Source organism: Octodon degus, unplaced genomic scaffold (genome assembly GCF_000260255.1).
Source record: "Octodon degus isolate 3935 unplaced genomic scaffold, OctDeg1.0 scaffold00060, whole genome shotgun sequence".
Classification (NCBI taxonomy): Eukaryota; Metazoa; Chordata; class Mammalia; order Rodentia; family Octodontidae; genus Octodon; species Octodon degus.
Window position 1 is genome coordinate 3,440,925 of NW_004524636.1, and position 18,744 is coordinate 3,459,668.

At 45.7% G+C, this 18,744-nt stretch overlaps 1 protein-coding gene across 3 annotated transcripts in view; it reads right to left on the minus strand.

Annotated features, from left to right (window-relative positions):
- Positions 1-18,744, minus strand: part of Slc23a2 (solute carrier family 23 member 2) — a 127,979-nt gene that overhangs the window by 74,063 nt on the left and 35,172 nt on the right. Inside the window, exon 1 of one of the 3 annotated variants that reach the window (XM_023718564.1) lies at positions 14,311-14,331. The exons of 1 other annotated variant lie outside the window; for it this stretch is intronic. The gene's annotated coding sequence lies outside the window, so the exon portion shown is untranslated. Of the gene's footprint in view, positions 1-8,627; positions 8,711-14,310; positions 14,332-18,744 lie in introns of those variants that run through there. One more of the 3 variants, XM_004634277.2, reaches the window with a different exon arrangement.

The following is an 18,744-nucleotide window of genomic DNA, read 5'->3' on the forward strand; positions in this document are numbered from 1 at the left end:
TGGAAAGAAGCAATCATGCTCAAAGCAAAAATGTTAAAAAAACTCAAATAAAATTTCACAAAATGTGTAGGTAGCCTTAAGGAAGAAAACTTAAATACTACTGGAGGACATAAAGGAGATCTGAATAACCAGAGAAATAATAGTCCTGGATAGGAAAACAACTGCAAGGGCATTTATTCCAATAAACATAATCTGTAAATAACCCAAAAGTGGACAGGAAGGGTTGCTAAAAATGCCTCTGTAAGACTAAGTTATAAAGTCACAAATACCTGGAAAACAGTAAGAGAATGAATTAGCTCTTAGAAACTATAGCACAAAGCTGTAATAAGCAGAAAAGTTTAACAGAGCTATAATAACAGATTAACATGAAACACCGGAAACCCACTAACTGGCTGGGCATGGCAGTCTCCACACTGAGGGAGGCTCAGGAGCCAAAGCAGGAGGACCATGCTGCCAAAGTCTAGGGAACCAGAAATTCAGAGCTGCCATTTAACAGGTATGAAGTTTTTACTATGCAAGGAAAGTTTTAAAGATTTGCTGAACAACACTTCATGTGGTAAGCAATAACTATACTGTGCATTTAAAAATCTGGTCAGCAGATTTATCTTAGGGCTGGGAAGATAGCTTGGCAGTCTCAAGTGTCTGCCTGGCAAGCACAAGGACCCGGCTTCCACCCCTGGTGCCACATGCCGTGCCGGTCCCAGAACCCCAGGCACGCTGTGCCAGCCTCACAGATGTGGTGGCACAAGCCTGCAATCCCACACTACGGAGGCTGAGATAGGAGGATCACTACAAGCCCAAAATGCTTAGCAAGACCCTCTATCTATCTATCTATCTATCTATCAATCAATAAATTTTAAAAAGAAGTTGAGTCAGTGAGATAGTTCAGTGGACTAAGCGCCTGCTTAGGCAAATGCAGGACTGGGGTTTGATCCCTGGCACCACATGCCTCACCGGCCTCACCCCCATCTGCACTGAGCCAGCAACAGAGTCCAGGTGTGGTGGCAACACCTGTAGTCCCAGCACTCCAGAGCCTCAGGCAAAAGGACTGCTTGGTGTTCAAGGCCAGCCTGAACTATATAGTGAACCTCCCCCCCAAAAAAAGAAAAGAAGTTAGGTCTTCTGTTGACTACTCTTACCCTATAGAAAGGAGAATAGTGATTTTTTTTTTTTAATGAGGCCATGACTAATTGGATTTAAAGGCAACTTTACAACTGGGTGTGATGGTTATGCCTGCAATTCCAGCAGTGTGGGAGATGAAGGTAGGAGGGTCACATACAAGGTAGAGCCAGGCCTCAGCAACTTAGTAAGATCCTGTCTCAAAGTGGAAAAAAGAAAAAAAATTTAAAGGGGGTGGGAATGTGGCTCTGAGTGAAGGTCCTGAGTTCAATTCACAGTTCTGGAGAAGGAGGACATCACAATGCAAATTCAAAAACAGTGTGTATCGCACCAACTGGCTGTACCTGTGTAAAACATGATGTGTGTACACAGCTACCAAGCAAGCTGCTGAATGACAGGAACATCAGCAAAAGTCCCTCCCGCTGTGCAGGGCTGGTCGGCCTCTGTTAGTTGGAGCTCAATGTTTTTCACCTGGCCATTTCTCTCCCATCCAGGAATCAAGGTCAGCCCGCTCACTGAGGCTCAGCAGGCCGCCTGGCTTTAAGTACAATGGTATCTTCCAAAGAGAGACTGAGCTACTCAAAACATAGTGTTCCTTGCAGAAAAATGTGTACTCCCATGGTCAGCACCTAGCAGAGTCCCAGGGCATACAAAGCCCTAAGGGCTGAGTGTGGTGCCCAAGGGCAGACCCTCCCCATGCAATTCATTTATATCCCTAGCCCTTAGCACACAAAAGATGTCCAGCAAAATACACATTTACTCCCAGATAGATGGCACTCACTGAATACTGCTTCATAAACACCCTGCAGATCTATCATGTGACCCCACATACAGCTCCCTCAAAGAATACAAGAATTAAGAGAAAGATCGCCTGAGGGTGGTGGTATACACATGCAACCCTAGCTACTCTGGGAGGCTGAGCAAGAGGACAGTTCAAAGTCGGCCTGGGCAACACAGCAAGTTCCTGTCTCAAAAAAATTTAAGGACTAGGGGCTGGGAAGATAGCTCAGTGGTCTAAGTGCCTGCCTGGCAAACACAAGGACCCAAGTTCCATCCCTGGTACTGCTGGCCCCAGAACCCCAGGTACACCATGTCATCCATAGAAACAGAACATGCTGGTGCACACCTGTAATCCCAGGGATGGGGAGGCTCAGACAGAAGCTCAACAGAGTCTGAGCTACAGCAACACCCTGTATTGAATACATAAAAGATTTTTTAAAATTTGAAAAGAAATTAAAGGGGCCAAGATAGCTCCGTAGAATAAGCGCTTGTCTGGCAAGCGCAAGGGCCTGAGTTCAATACCCAGTTCCGCCAAAAAAGAAATTAAAGGGGTTGTACATGTCATTCAGTGCTAAGATACTTGCCTAGCATGTACGAGGCCCTAGGTTCAAGCCCCAGTACTGCAAAAAAAGAACAGGAAGGAAGAAGGGAGGGAAAGTAGGGGGACTAGACAGAAAAATCAGTGTTGAAGACTCCCTGGGAGGCTTATTTAAAGTGCAATTTTCTCTCAAGAAAATAAGCAAAAGTGAAAAATTGCTTTATTCATAACAGCCCCAAATTTTAATACTCAAAAGGTCCAGATAACAGATAAATCAAAGGAATCTTCTCTGCAGTAAAAAGGAAACTAGTACTCAGCGAAGCTGTGCTCTGAGGGAAGAAGCCAGACCTCAGACTGTGCTGTTTGGGCCCTAAAGGCAAAGTGAGTCTGCAGCACCAGGAAATGAGGGTGGCTCTGGAGGGGAGGGACAGCGCATTGGGACAGCAGGAGAACTAACACTCCGATGGTGACGCTGGGGCCCCACTGTGGAGGGTGTCACTCACTGGAGGTAAGCTACCTCAATGAAGCAGACATCAGTAAAAAAATATATATATATACCATGAAGAAATGTCTCCTTCTCCAATTCCGAGTCCATACAGCTGCCCTGGGAGCTAGAACCCTCACCTGGTGACAAACACACAAATCCTCAGTCCCCCAACCCTAGGTGGGGGCAAGGGATTTTCTGTGCTCACACAAACCCATCCAGACGGGGGAATGTGGGTAAGAAGGGTGACTTTGGGGTGAGGACATCAAACCTCAACCTTCCAGCAGAGACTTCTGTCCTTACCACCACCACAAACACTAAAGCTTCTGGAGCTGCCAGGGTCAATGATAAAGCACATTTTAAAGCCAACCTGTGATTCTCTGCTTAAATCCCATCATTAGGGGATTACAGCTGAACTGTGGCTTCCTCACTACATTCTGCAGATGCAAAACATCTGGCCTAAACACTCTTAATCCAAGTTTTTAAAAAAGGATTATTAAAACAAATACTTTAATTTATGTAAGTTCTACCCCTCTATATGTTATATAACAAAGAGTCCTGCTTTAGGAAGTTTCTGGTGCTTGTCCTAGCTGTAATTACCCAGCTCCATCAGGCTTTGAGCAGCTACGAATGAACCTGTAAATCGTGGTTATTATTAGGCCCTGTGATGACAGCTACGTAGGGAGTGTGACTAAAAATCTCCATCATCCACAGCTTCCTCCAAAACGCTTGGAGAACCTTTTGCTCTTTTTTTTTTTTTTTTTTTAGAACTGGGGATTGAACTCAGACTCTTGCACTTGCCAGGGAAGCACTTATTCTACTGAGCCATCTCCCCGGCCCCTTGCTCTTATTTTTTACTCTGCAGGTCAGAGCTCATCAGCAGGTCATGAAGTTAACTTAGTGGATTCTTGAACAGGATTTTTTAAACAGTCAAATTCAAGGTTGAGAATGTAGTTCACTAGTAATGACAAAGAAAACTTTAAAAGGCAAAGAAAACAATGAAATTAAGCAGAAACAAAGAGTTTTGTTTCACAAGATTAAGAGTGACCCAGTGCTATGATTTGGATAAGGTTTGATTAGGTCCCTGGGGGTTCAGGCACTGAACGCTTGGTCCTCAGTGAGGTGAAGCCAATGAAAGTCCTTAGGGTGACTTTGGAAGGGAGTAAGTAGCTCCCATGGGACCCTGGCTAGTTACTTAGAGAAGGCCGCAAAGAAGAGTGAGCCTGGCCCTGAGCCCCACCCTGGCTTTCTGTCTCCTTGTTGACCAAGATCTCCTCCTCTTGTCTGTAAGACAAATAATCCTCTTTTCTTTATAAACTACCCTTCCTCAGCCATTTCATTATAGCAACAGAAAACTGACCAAAATATCCAAGGTTTCAAGGTAGAAGGCTTTGTGCCATGAGTCAGTCAAAACAAGTCTGAAAGTCACTGGTGTAACTAAACCCCCCCTCACAGTGTCAAAGGCGTAATCCTTGTCCCCAGTTCAAAAAGGGTCATTTGCTAGCTTATAGGAATAATATGCATGAGTCAAGGTAATGACCCTGACAACAAAATATAGTCCCTCTGGAGACCTGTAATCACATCACCAGGATGTTCTTTCTTCCCACAATCACTGGTAATTATCTATGAGCTTTGCACAAATCACCCCATGGCTACAATCAGAGGGTCTCCTTTGTGCCCCCAGTGCCTCAGCCTTTGTCACTGTTTCATTTGTGGACTTATTCTTCTAAGGGTGGTAATTTCAAAAGACAGACCAGATGCAACCTGAATGTGAAGGGGAACCCAGGTTCTATGCAGGTTCTGCCTCAGACACTGAGTCCACCCGAGGCAAGCAGCCCCCAGAGCCCCCAACCTCAGCAGTGCTGACTGGGGAATCTCCTGGAGACATAGTTGTAGGTACTCAGCAGTGGACCAGAGGACACAGATCTGCTGCTAAGGGGATTCTCCTGGCCCCTCCAAGGGGGAGGGAGATGGGAAGGAACACTCCTTACCAAAAGCCAGCATTTACAGCACATAACCCAATAGGACAGCTAACAAAGCAAGTGAAAGAACAGGCCCCACCTGCAGGAGACCCCTTCAGCCTGTCTGAGAGGCTCTGCCGCTTATTCTACTGAGCCATCTCCCCAGCCCTGAGAATCCCTGAGACAGAACAAATTCCAGTCCTAAATCAAATTCTTTAAGTGTAAGTTCAAGTCCAGCCCGAGGTGGGTGACCTTGCTGATCTGTTTATATATATGCACAGCTGAGCTGCTGCACTGTCTCCAAGAGAAGACAGAGACCGTCAGAGCAGGGATGGTTTGCTCTCTTGGGAGCTTTAACCTAAAAGCCAGCAGCAGCCTTCATTCTCTTGCCTACTGGGGATTGGATGCCTGCCTGGCCTGGGACATACCTATAGAAATGCCTTCCCCTGACACTATTTAAATAAAACTGTAACTAGACCTTCAGCCTTCTTGAGCCTCACCATCCTGACCCTGGGCCCCGATGCCCTGCAGGCTGCCCACACTCATCTCTCATCCCAGGTCTGGGCTGAAGAGGCCAGCTCCTCCACAATGCGTCAGTCGTCCCTCTCTGCACAGGGCTCCATGGCCGGCTTCCCCATCAGGCAGGGACGGAGTGTCTTGTGTAGGAAAGGCACTCACACACTTGAGGAAAACAGGCATTGTTCTGTGGTCCTGCTAGTCAGCCATAACCCAGGGACACCCTCCAAATGCATTCCAGGGAATCTTACCGCGTAGAACCAAACGGGGGAGGGCAGAAATAAGGCATCACAAAGTGTGGCCTGCCAGCCAGAATAAAATATAAATACAAGGCAGAGCAGCATGACACACGTGTGTAACACTAGCCCTTGGGAAGCTGCAGAGGAGAACTGCCACAAACTTGAGGGAAGCTGGGCTTACATAGTGAGTTCCAGGCCAGCCTGGGGTGAGACTGCCCCAAAAGCTCTACAAACGAACAAAACAAGGTAGGGCTGGGGGCGTAGCCCAGGGGTACAGCATTTGGCAGGTGTGCACAATCTCTTAGGCCAGTGATGGTGAACATTTTAGAGACCCAATGCCCAAGCCCAAAACCCTCTTACTTACTACAAAGTGCCAACACTGTAATTAAACCTGAATACTGAGGTTTTACTTTAGAAAAAAAAAAATCTTCTGTTTAAAAAGAAAAACAAATCTATTCCATAGGTTCACCACTGCCCTAGGCTCAGTCCCTACCACCACAAATAATAAGTATACACATATATTTCATATATTTAGACAAACATAGATATGTGAACACTGAATTAAAATGGGTTTTACTACATGCATTTGTCGGGGGAGGGTGTGTGCTGAGAACTGAACTCAGAACCTCACTTCTCAGGCAGGCACTGCACCCCTAAGCCACATCCCCAGCCACTGCATACATTTCTATTGTGTGATTTAACACATCACTGTGCTGTACAAGTGTATTTATCATGTATTTATAAGACTGGAGATACAACTGAGTGGTAGAGTACTTCCCTGGCATGTGCAAGGTCCTAGGTTTGATACCCAGCACCCCCCAAAAATTAAATAAAATATATCAATTACCAGTCACTGTGGGAGCCACTGGAAAGCTAATTCTGACAAGATAAAAACAAGTGCCTGATAGACTACCAAGATTATCCCATGCCACATGCAAATCCTTCCTCCATCTCTTCTTTTGCCTGGGAAATAAATATTTCACTGAATTCTTAGCAAAACTCTGGGAGTTGTGATTCCCATTCACAGCTGAGTGAATGAGACACCAAGGTTTGCCCTTGGACAGAAGCTACAAGTGGAAGTGGCCAGCAGGCAAGCAGAGACAAAGGGCTGACAGGTCACATCTGAAGGTCATTTTGGTGGGGTTGTTTTGTTTTGTTTTGTTTTGTTTTGTTTTGTTTTGTTTCAGTACCAGAGATTGAACTCAGGACCTTGTGCTTGCCAGGCAAGCACTGAAGGTCATTTTGGGAAAAGCCAAGGACAACTTAATTACTGTCAGGCAATAGAAAGCTTCCCCTCTTTTGGGTCTCCTAACCCCCTTCCCACCCTACCACCCCCTCTCCCATGATAATGGCCTTAGGAGCCATGGTGCCTTCCAGAAGCTGGCTCTGCTCTGCTGCACGAGGGCTCTGGGTCCCTTCCTCCCTTCCCAACACAGCTGAGGACTGACATGTCTCCCCTCCATAAGAGGAGGCATGGGAGGAGGGTCACCTCCAGCTGCTGCTGCCCACATTAGAAGCCACAAGTACAGAGGAAATGTTTCAAAGAAACCATCCACTCCCTGACTGAATGAAGCTCAACGTATGGATTTATTTTTTCTTTCTTTCTTTCCTTCCTTCCTTCCTTCCGTCTTTTCCTCGTACTGGGGATCTCCCTCCCTCTCTCACCATTCCACTTGGGAAAGTCTTTCATCCTTTCCTTGTGCTTCAGGCGCCAAAGCCAGCTTTCCTTCCTACACCTGCAAAGAAGCCTGGCTCCATTCTCCCCTTGTTCCTAATTATCCATTATAGCCACTTAGTTTTGCTTGGGCTTTACCCTATTGACTTAGTTCTCTCAACCCCAGGCTCCCAGCCCATTTGCAAGTCTTATGCAAAATCCTTTTTCTGCCCACCACTCTAAAGCCCTTCCTCAGCGGCGCCAGGAGTTGCTCCTCCTCCCTGCAGACAGGCTGACTCTCCAGAGATAAGGAAAGGAGTTCTGAGGCTTCACCCACCCACAGACAGCCTGGCGCTGAGCAGCATCCGCCCAGCCTGCGCTGCAAGGATCACCTGGGCTGGGTCCCCATAATTCTCCCCAGGCTAAAGCCAGGTACACAAAGATCGAAGGGCAAGGTTTTTCCCTGGCCTCCCATAAATTGAAGCCTGCAAATATTCCACATCTGTATCACACATTTCCTTTTTCTGAAAGTGTGCTTTCTTCTTCCAAAAGAAAAAAAATCATAAAAAGCAAGTGCACTAAATACTATAGAGAGATAGCACTCATTTAGAATTGTGTACTGTGCATGCACAGCTTTTCTCTTGTATTTGAAGCTAACATTCTTATAATCTAAAAACCTTAAATGCATTAAATATATGTACTCAAAGCCAACTTTCCTTCTCACACCTGCAAAGAAACCTGGCTCCACTCTCGCCTTGTTCCTAATTATCCATTATATCCACTCAGTTTTGCTTGGGCTTTACCCTATTTACTTAGTTCTCTCAACCCCAGGTTCCCAGGAAACCCCAGCTTTCCATGAAGTTAAATCATTTTTGTTGTCTACTTCCAAATTTTATATAACAGAAAACATTAAAAAGACAAACCAAAAACCCAGAGTTGTGGCAGTCCCAAGACTGGACCGAAGAAAATAAAACAAATAAGCATCTGAAAATCATGGAATCTGACATTTTAATTCCTCCAGATAAGGACTTTATTGTTACCCTTTCTCGTATGTTTGATGAGGGCACTGTCTTCTAAGAGCTACATAAATGTCAGCATTTACTTAGTGACACCTGGCAGCTCTGGGAAGGTATCTGAAATTTCTACTAAATCCAGCTGGGCCAACTTGACTCAGGCTCCTCTCCCTCTGACACAGAAGGCAGAAACAGTCATATATACCAGAAAATCGGGCACATGGCCACAGATATGAACACACATACACATGGATGCAAGTCAAGTAGAGCAGCTTCAGGACACATTCCCCAAGCAGGGCTTCTGCATTGAGAAGCAGTCTTACCTTTGCAGTCATAGAAGTGTCCTTTACCAACGCCTCCCCACCCTGTCTGGCAATGCTCAGACCATCCTGGTGCTCGACAGGAGAGGCCCTCAGGTGCTGAAGCAATTTCGGCTTTTATAACTCACAGGGGCTGGCCAAAATTGTATAACCACACCACCTCATCAGAAATGCCATTTGTATTACACAACAGCCACCGCCTGGTTACAAACAGTTACTGCAAGCCTCTATTTCAGGCTCCACACCAGCCGGTAGCAGGTTTCTACACAGCAATCTGCAGTCTATTGTAGAAGTCCAGGAGCTGGGGATTACATGTCTCAAACCCACACAAAGGGAAACTCAAACCCATCTTTCCAAACCCTGTGGGTTCCGATGAACAAATCTACCCACGCTGCTGTCAGCACAGTGGAAAGGAGACTAATTTTATTCCTTGGTAATTTTTCATTTCCCCCTCAGGATCCCAGAGACAGTTGTTTTCCAAGCTCAGAGTGTCTAGCGATCTCAAGGTAGGAGCCCTTCATAAAGGCAGGCAATGTCAACAAGCACAGGAAGTCCAAGTACTGGAGGTCCAGACAGGCCCAGCTGCACTGTCCCTCTGAACAGAGGAAGGCCCCTCGAAGTCACAAAAAGGCAAAGCTGCACTGACACTAGTAAGAGGTCAAAAGCTGTCCGTGTATCCACACTGTCCTTCTGAGACCTGGCACCAAGCCACAGCCTGCCAGGAACTTGGGCAGGGGACACCCTGTGCTCCCCCTCCCCTGTGCTAGACAAGATTCCAACTTAGATCCCCAAATCCAGACAAGGACCATGAGGTCCTACAGGAGGGGTTCAACCAGCAGCAAAGCACCTCCTGGGAGCCAAGTCCCTGGGGTAAAGCTGAGGAGGAGCCAGAGCAGCTACAAGGCACACAGGAGATGGCACTGACTACAGAAGCCATTGGAGACCCTGAGCAGAGAGCTGGGAGCCGCATGCTCCAGGAGACTCACCACAAGTGCCCAGAGGTCCCCAGCAAGCCCCCAACTCTGATCAGCAACCGCTGGGAGCTGCGGGCTGCATTCTGGGTCCTCTGGGAAGATCCTGACCTCAGGGGGCTGCACTACAAGAGCATCAGAAATATCTGATAGGAGTCAGGGGCACAGCTCTGCATAACGTGCCTGCCCTGTTCAAAGGCTGAGTTCCAGCACTAGTACACACACCCCAAGGGGACGAGGGAGGAAAAGTATTTTTTAAGGTTGATATTAAAAATAAATAGAATCAGACGATAATGAGGAAAATGCACATAGCCCATCCAAAACAATTACCCAGAAACTGAGATTTTTTTTATAAAAAGAAGCAACATAAAATAGTTCAAAGAGGCAGAATAAACATAAAAATACTAAACAATGCATACAGTAACAAGCATGAGCTAGTCTCGCTGGTGAGGGGCCAGTGACTCCACGCCAAGCAATTCCCATGGGGCTCTCTGGGGCAGAGGCTACCCTACTGCACTCCTGTGTCCATCTGTCATCTAAATTCTCATGGAGCCCCTACGTCTTTGTCAGGAGGCGACATGAACAAGCTTCAATGCTTAGCACCTATGTAGGGTTAATAAATCAGGACACAAAACAGAAAGGCTAACTTTGTACAAACAATAGAAAAAAAAGTTAATTCTTCAGAAATAACTTCATTTGAAAATATCTAATTTCATTAATGTAATCTCTGAGTTATGTTTTCATTTTAAGAATAAACTTTATTTTTTGTTTTGGTGGAACCAGGGATTGAACTCAGGCCCCTGCGCTTGCCTTATTCTACTGAGCCTTCTCCCCGGCCCCAAGAATAAACTTTAAACCAAGCATCCTATAATCCCAGCACTTGGGAGGCTGAAGCAGAAGGGTCACAAACCCAAGACCAGCCTAAGCCACACACTGGGTTTGTACTAGCTTGAATATGTAGGACTTTGCCTCAAAATATAACAGTGGGAAAAACAAAAACACCCCACATTTGGTGATTATCTTTCCAAATAAATGTTACATACTCACATTTCAGTGTCCCTGCTGTTGTTAACCTTGAATAAAACGTGTAATGTAATTTAGGATTATGAATTAAACAAAAACTACTGCTTCTGTAGTAAGACAAGGGGAGGGTCCATGTTAACAGTGCCCTCTAGTGTTGTAATATTTAATAGAGACTTGGTAAACCAAAATACACACACACACACACACACACACACACAACCCAACCTTTAAATCTATTTTAGAGGGCTGGTGAGATGGCTCAATGGAATAAGTGCTTCCCTGGCAAGAGCAAGGGCCTGAGTACAATCCCCAGTTCTTCCAAAAAATTAAAAATAAATAAAATTTTAAAAATCTATTTTAGAAAATGTCAAACATATAGAAAAATGGATAGAACTAAAACACATTTCCATTTCCTTGAAAGGAGATCCTCCTGCCTCAGTCTCCCAAGCATACACCACCACACCTGGCCCATATTTCATGAACAGAGGTGAACTCTCCTCTCATATTCATCATTCAGCTAATAAAACCCTTGCTTTTTCGGTTGAGCACAAAACTAAACACAGCAACACTTCCCAGCCCTAAAAGCTAGGCAGCCAGGTCAGCCCAGCAAACAGGGTAGAGGCAGCAAGCACCCCTCCCCTGCTGGCATCCCTCATCCCTCATCCCTCCAGCTGCAGGAACATACTGCACACTGGCAAATAACCATAAATACATGGGGGGAGGGGGGTGACAAAAGGGCCCTGACCACACGAGAAAGGAGTTCCTGCTTCACTGTTTGGGTTGTTAGAGCAGTCAAAACTACACTCAAGGTACACAAGCACAGATGCAGAGATTAAAAATGAAGAAACCGGACAGTGTAGCCCAAGAGCAGACAGCTTGTTTCCTACATGTGAGGCCCTGGGTTTGATCCCCAGCACCACAGACAAGGTGGGGGGCAAAGAGGACAGAGAGAGGGAGGACAGAGAAAAGTGAGTTGAGGCAGAGGAGAGAAGCGAGAGGCAAGAGAGATGAAGAGGAGAGAGGGGAAAGGAAAGGTGAAGGGCAGGAGGGGAAGAGAGAAGAAAAAGGAAATCTGATGTTTTTGAACAAAGCAAAAGTATTTTATATTTAAGTGATTGTAACGTGCACATTTCAAAAGTAAATGTGACCTTTCAAAAGTGGAGTAGAACATCTGAGCAGAGCCCTGGCACCAGCCCCTGGGAGGAGCCTGTGCAGACTCCGTGGGCATGGGGTAGGCGAGGGGATTTTGATGCACATGACCCACAGGAGGGTTCATGCTGCAGGCAAGCGTCTGGGCCCGATGAATAAACCCATTGTTCCCCAGGCTATCAGACTCTTGCTATGGGCTCCTGGCAGACACTTCAAGGCTGGCCACAAAATGCAGAGACGCTGGGCCTGATTGGGAATGTGTGCCGACAGGCACCCACAGCCCTGCAGCCTCCAGTGGAAGCCAAGGTCACCAGGCACTAGGTGTGAGCCCTGCCAGAGTTGGGCTCAGGGGCCCTCGCAGAGTATTGGTCACAGCAAAGACCCCACCGCCGATGGCCAGGCTCTTGTACCTAAGTGACAGGGGGCAAAGCCCTCCATGTGGAGTTTCACCCTCAAGAGTGGGCCAATCACCCAAAGCTAAATCTCATTTATTTACTTACTTACAGGGTCTCACTACACAGCTCAGACTCAGAGTGATCCGTGCACCACCATGCCCAGTCTCAGTGGCTGGCTCAGTGTGCCCAGGAGTAGGCCATCGTGGCATGTGGTGCTGGCGATCAAACCTGGTCCCTGCACTTGCCTAAGCAGGTGCTTAGTTCGCTGGGCTATCTTGCTGGACCCCCAAAACTGAATCTTATTCAAAGCTGGGAGGAAGGTAACCACACGTAACTGGATGATGTCATCTTCGCTGAAAAGTGTTAACTCATATTGGTACTTCCCAGAAATAAAGCCAAAAGGCCCAACTAGCAAATCAAAACATACACTGATTTTATGAATCTATTCTCAGCAAGAAAGCACACTGAGAGAAATTTTCTAGCCAGCAGAGATTATGCTATACTATACCACATCTTACAAATGGGGAAAAGATCATTCAGGAGCAAGGAGGGCAAAAACCAGTTATGTTAAATCATGTAAAAATCTAATCACAATTAAATTTTGAAAAAGAATAAATTTCATCCTTTAAATTAAATAAATTATAGAAAAAAACAACAGTTGCCAACAATGCCAGGTGCTGATAAGAACATACAGTATGGGCTCTCATTCACACCCTGTGGACATATAAAATGGTGCAAAACCGATTCATGGCAACACATCCCCTACTCCCCACCCACCCCCGTCTCTGCCTCCCTAGAGCTGCAGTTATAGGACTGCACCACCACACTGGCTCCCAAATTTGTTTCTTATCTAGTTAAACACACATTTACCCTTGTGTTACTGTGTTCCAGTAACACAAGCCGTAGTTTTCTACCTAGCAAAATGAAAACACATTCAAACAAAATCCTACAAATGTTTCTGGTGACTTTATAACAGCCAAAATCTGAAACACATCTGCCTTCCACTAGTGAATGGATCAATGAACATTGCACATCCCTGGTGAAACAAGGTATTAGTTCATGCACATGAGATAAAGGCAAAATAAAAGTTATACCTATTTTAGAGTGCCGGGGGGATGGCTCAGTGGAATAAGCGCTTCCCTGGCAAGCGCAAGGGCCTGAGTTCAATCCCCAGTTCCACCAAAAAATAAAACATGGCAAGGCTGTGGGCAAGCAGGAGCGCTTGCTGGCTGCCAGAAGTATTTGGCTCGGATACCTGGTGAGCGATGCAGTAACACACAGTAGGGTTGGCCAGGTGTGTGCTGGGATCCAGCAAGGCCAGGTCAGGGCACGCTCCACCCTCTGTGAGTGCCCTCAAGTATAGACAATCACCAGGTTCATTATGCCACTACTCCTAACAGGACACAACCAGCACCCCAGCAGGGGAAGTGCTAAGTCATGAGACATTTAAGCAGCTGAATAACATAAAGCAGTTAGAGTGAACAAACTCTGACCACCTGGGCCAACATGTCCTGAGAACCACTGCCCCTATTTCAGAGATTACGCAGGCTGCAGAACCCACGTCACAGAAGGTCTTTTATCTCTGGCTTCATGGTGCAGTCAATACTGTACACTGAGCTGGGCGTGGTGGCACATGCCTATATTAGTAATACTCACGGAGCCTTTGCAATTTAGTGATTTTAGTGATTTAGTGAGGACTTTGCTCAAATTAAATAAAAGAAAATAGCTGGGGCGTAACAATATGAAGGCCCTAGTTTCAATTCATAGTATTGTAAAAGAATTAATTAGCTAATTTTAATTAAATACTATCCACTGGTTTATGAATAAATATGTAACACAAAAGGAATAACACAGATGGCAGAGCTACCTCTGAGAGGAGAAAGGAAGAGAGATAAGATTAGCCAGGGCTGGGAATGGTGGCCAGTAGTATCCCAGTGGCTCAGTCGGAGAGTTCAAGTCCAGTCTCACAACTTAGCAATATCCTATCTCAAAAATCAAACATAAACAGTGGTAGGGATATATGTAGCTCAGTGTCAGAGCACCCCTGGGTTCAATCCTCAGTATCACACACACACACACACACACACACACACACACAATTGGCAAAGAATATGAAGAAAAATATTCTCATTTAAGAGGACCACTCACGTGAATGATATGATAGGATGGGGTCCTAGCCATCGTTGCGCTATCCTGGGGTGATTTCACCTCCTGTTGCTAAGGGTCTCTGGTCCCATTGTCAATGAAAACACAGTCCGCAGAAGCCAGAGGTCAAAAGCCCTCATTATCCCACAGGCTGCGACAAGCAACTTTCAGAATCTGTTACAACAGCTCCACCATGATTGCCTCAGATAGGCCTTGGAGCAAGGCCGGCAGTGGTACAGACAGACAGGGGTCACCAGCAGGGGAAGGGCAGGAAGCGCGGGAGTGCTTATCTGATGACTTTTTTTCTCAATGAACTAAGATATGGAGGTCACAATTGAGAGAAAGGAGGCGGAGAATGGAAATGGATTGGGTAAAAGCATCTGTGGGAGGATATTAAAAAAAGAAAAAACAATGTTTAGGTGAGTCCGGAACTCCTGAAAGTGTAACAGAGAAGTCATCAGCACTCAACCAATAAAATGCACATCAAGAACAAAACCAAATAGACCTGGGAGACTGATGGCGTGACAATCACAGGGCTGCTCAGAGTAAAGAAAGTACGACCTGGGTAGGAGGACAGTCTCATCACCACCTGGGCTGACAGCCAGCTAACAGGGGCCAGAGGCCACCAAAGGCTGCAGGCGAGCAGCAAGTGTGCAGACAGGAGACTCAGCCCCAGATCCTGAGTGCCACCTGGAGAGAGGCACCCAGGCGAACTGGAGGAACCCAGAGGGTCCACAAGACAGCCAGAAGGGCCTACACTGTAAGAGATGAGGTAGAGAGTGACAAGCCAGTAGCCACCATGAAAGAATGCCCAGGAAGCTGACCAAGGGCAGACGACAACCAACACTAAAAAGGGCTGGAGGGTGCAGTTTCACAGGTGACAGGTTTAGCCTTCAGAACTGAGGGGGAGGGGCTGCAGAGGTAGCTCATTGACTAAGGGCCTATAATCCCAGCACCGGGGAGGCTGAGAACAGGAGGATCAAGTTCGAGCTGCATAGTGAGACCCTATACCAAATACATTAAAAAAAAAAAAAAATTTTAAAGGTGAAAAAAAAAAAAAAAAAAAAAAAAAAAAAAAGAAGAAGAACAGGGGGATGTGCAAAGGCTTGGGGCCTCAAGCTGCTGATCTCTCTATTTGGAAATATAGCAGCCCCTGGAACTCCTGGTCACCCTGCCTGTCTGTTCAGCATCTACCCCTCAGCAAAGGCTTTCCTGCCCCTTCCAAGTCCCCTTCGTCCCGGCACTCTCTGCTGCTCCCCTCAGCAATGGGCATGTTTCAGGCCCTCTATGCTCCCTCATCCAAATCTGCATTTGTCTGGAGCTCACAAAGTGAGGCGTGTGTGCGTGTGCGTGCGTGTTGCCCGTGCAGAAGACTTCACCTGAGAGACTTCCCCTAAGGCTGGCAGGGGCTCTTGGACGCAGGGGACCCAGGATGCCTTAGCCTCTGTACCCGTGGTCTGCTTGGTGGCAGAACGGCTCAGGCTGTTGAGGCTTGTGTTTTATCTCAATGGGGGGGGGGCTCAGCAGAATAAGTGCTTCCCTGGCAAGCGCAAGGGCCTGAGTTCAATCCCTGGTTCCGCCCCCCCCCCAAAAAACTTAACTCAATGGGGTTCTCACCGGACTGCTAATGGAACTGTGATATGTGAGGCTTCTTATAAAAAATAAACAGAAAGTAGAAAATCATAAAAAGCAAAAAGATTAAACTACCACTTATAATTCATTCAAAAAATCATAAAATTATTAACTTTTTATGCTCCCTTAGCAAAGAAGTACTTGGAAATAATATTATCCAGGGGGAGAGATAACTGGCATTACATTTCTAGATGGTCTTTTAATATCAATCAGAGCTCTAAAAATACAGAGGCTTTGATCCAACAACTTTTAAGGAACTTATCCTAATAAAGTAATTACAATAGACGCAATTTTTTCATTTTGAGTGTTCACTAAAATACTGTTTAGAGTAGAATCATACAAAACTAGATGGGGGGCTGGGAGGATGGCTCAGTAGAATTAAGTGCTTCCCTGATAAGTGCAAGGTCCTGAGTTCAATCCCCAGTACCAGAAAAAAACAACAACAACAACAACAACAAAACCCCTAGATGGGATGCTGAGTGTGGTGACACACACCTAGAACCCCAGCACTTAGGAGAGGCTGAGGCAGGAGGACTGCTGCCAGCTTGAACTAGACAGCATGACCCTGTCTAAAAAAAAAAAAAACCTAGATGGGAAAACATCTTAAAATAGAGAACTAGTTGGTTAAACTAAGGTTATATTCTTTTGTTTTCCTTCTAGTACTGAAGACAAAGCCTAGTCTCTTGCATGCTAGGCAAGTGATCTACCACCGAGCTCCATTCCCAGCCCCTAGACTCTTGCGTTATGGGAACTTATGGCAACAAGTTCTATGGACTGAGGATAGCAAAAGGTGGGTTATAAAACACACTAGAAGTTTGAGTTTGGGCACATGCTTATAATCCCAGCACTTCGGAGGCTGAGGCAAGAGCATCACTACAAAGAGAGCTCAAGGACAGCCTGAACTACATGACGAAACCCAGTCTCAAAAAAGACAAAGAGGGGCTGGTGGGATAACTCAGCAGACTAAAGCGCCTGCTTAGGCAAGTTTAGGGACCATGTTTGATCCCCAGTACCACATGCCACACCAGCGCTGCCCTCAGGGTGGGCTGAGCCGGCCAGAGTCAGGCACAGTGGCACATGCTTGTAATCCCAGTGCTGGGGAGGCTGAAAAACAGGAGGATCACTGAATCCAAGCTACATAGTGAGACCTCATGACAACCAAATACATTAAAAAAAAAAAAAAGACAAAGACAAAGAACAAAAACCCACACCAGATATAGTAATCCCATTTCTGTTCAATTATACTACACGTGATCAAAAACTACAGCAAACGCTGCAGCTGAGTATCATCCAATGGAAAGGCAAGGTCTTCAGTACATGTAGCAGCATGTCCAACTTTAGTAACTGCGTGTGGCAAGTTTCAACTTGCTAGTACAGTCAATGGGCTGTGAGCTGCAGTTGAGAGGTGTGCTTTAAGGTGTACCATACCGATCAAGAACAGCGTCCTAACACAAAATTGTCAATGTCAGTGCAGTTGCATAGAATTTGGCTTCAGATCCCAACCTTTTAAGAAATATCATTGTGAAAGATGAAATTTGGGTCTATGGTTATGATCCTAAGATGGAGATTCAGAGTGACCACCAGTTCTTCTTGTACAAAAAAAGGGCATCAATCAAACACAGCATCAAGCTGACATGGATTGTGGTTCTTTTTTTTTTTTTTTTTTTTTTTTGGCAGAACTGGGGATTGAACTCAGGCCCTTGTGCTTGCCAGGGAAGCGCTTATTCCACTGAGCCATCTCCCTCACTGTGGTTCTTGACCTGGAAGGAACTGCAAGAGCTGAGTTTGTAGCCAGGAGCACCACAATAGACTCTGAATAAAGAAACAGTGCATGTAGAAAATGGCCAGAGAAACAGTTTCATCCTCCACTAAGACAACCTTTCATATCACATATCACATATGGTAAGGCAATTTTTGCTAAATAGAAACTTTACAGTGTGGCCTCATCTTCTTTATTCAGTGGATTTGGCACCATGGGACTTTTGGCTCTTCCCCAAAGTCAAAATGATCATGAAAAGTAAACGCACTGAATCTGCTCTGGACATAGAGGCAGCCATGACAGCACAAATTAAACACGCTCAAAAAAGGACTTGCAGAATTACTTCAGGAAGAGGCAAGAATGATGGGATGAGGCTACCTGAAGTGAGGGAAAGTATTTTGAGTGTGGGAATTAGGGCAACATGTCCTGTACTATAACAAATTTTCACTGTACGTTTTACTGCCATCTTGTGTCCATACAGTGGTACCTCTGGTCCACAAACAATTCTCTCTACAACTCTAGTCACAAACCCAACAAGATGAGAACTAAATCAAATTTCCCCAAAAGATCAACACTGAATCTAACCTTTGAATTTGATTTGGATCTTGTCCAACACAGTTTATGACCAGAATCACAGGAAGCATGAAGTTCGCAAAGTGAGGTACCGCATATATATGCACACAGAAAACAGAAGAAGCACCAAAGGAACAAGGATTATCATCAGATGATGGGACTGAAGTGTTTCACGTTCTCAAATTATTGGTCTACAATGTGTATATATCATTTTTCACAATTTCTAGAATCTTATGTCACTCTAAGGACAATACTGAAACACTCAGGGAAGACAAACTAGAAGAGACACTAAAGCACTGAAAACATGCTGAAGAACACACCCTGCTTATCTAGGTGATATGCTCCCCAAGACAGCAGGGGCAGAAGGTACACTGTCTCCCAGGAACAAGATGCTACACAGATCCTTCCATTCTGGGCCTGCTGTCAGCACCTCAGGTAGCTAGGAAAAACAAAGGATTCTTGACTTTCCTCTA